The sequence below is a fragment of the Cyprinodon variegatus genome, unplaced genomic scaffold (genome assembly GCF_000732505.1).
Source record: "Cyprinodon variegatus isolate N-32 unplaced genomic scaffold, C_variegatus-1.0 Scaffold0, whole genome shotgun sequence".
Lineage (NCBI taxonomy): Eukaryota > Metazoa > Chordata > Actinopteri > Cyprinodontiformes > Cyprinodontidae > Cyprinodon > Cyprinodon variegatus.
The window spans coordinates 1,348,842-1,349,946 of NW_015150453.1; positions in this window are offsets into that span (position 1 = coordinate 1,348,842).

The window sequence follows — 1,105 nt, forward strand, 5'->3', positions numbered from 1 at the left end:
GTCTAATCTGACTGGCAAGCCACACCTTTCAGATTTCCATTGGAAAATGTGGAAAAAGGTTTATTCTTTTGTTTTTTACACAACTTAACTTGTTCTGGAATGTATTTAGTAACTATTTTTAATGTTATGTTTCACTTTTTTGTGTGATAAAGGTGGTTTCAGGTTTCTCTTCTTTCACCTTTGTACATCTCTGATGGATTTTTCCTCAATACTCGTGCTGTGATTGTGATCCAGGTGTTTTGTTGTGCATCAGTAGTGTGAATTTTTCCAGCTAACAAAACAGAAACCGCTGCAAAACATCCAAGTGGGAAAAAAAAAAAATCTAACTGTGGAGGCAGGAACCAGGTCATCCTAATGTTTTTCCATTGCAGAATAAGGAACACCTGTCCTGTTCTGTAGCACCAAATCACTGATAAGATGTGCCGCTCTGCTCATTTCCTTTGGTGTTATTTTATATTCATGTGTTGCATCATCATGGTATTCTATAGTTTGTATAAAAGCCATCAGGAAATCCGCTATAGAACAATATATTTTCGATACTTTCATGCACTTATAGGTACAGAGAATTGGCATGACAGATGCAACATTGCATCGTGAGTATTAATGTTATGGCAAAGTTAAGGTGCATAAACTCATTAAGTGCAGAGGTTAAAGCAAAGGCTGATTTTCTTCTTAACTCTGCAGTTAGAGTTTAATAAAGTTTGATATAATGCTTCAATAGTGATTGTTGATTTTTCTGTAACAGGTACATTTTGTTCCAGCCAGCCATAAAAATAAAGAGACTATCAGTGATCTAACCTTCAACTCCTTTGACTCAGCCCCCACAAACTCAAACTTTTCCTTAAAGTCCAGCTAACCTCAGGTTTTTAGGGAGAAGCTATAATCAAAAATACTTATAGATGCAAGAAAAAAGGAAATGGAAGAAAACGACAAAGAAAAATAAACTCATTGTGGTCTGAAGCTTGGTTTAAGATTGTGTAATGATTCAGGTACTTTTATGTTCTGTTTGTTCCCAGCCAAGTCTTACGTTCCATACAAACTGTTTCTTTTCCTATCATTGTGTGACGCAATACACAGCGTCTTTTTTTTCTTTTTTCTAACTTAA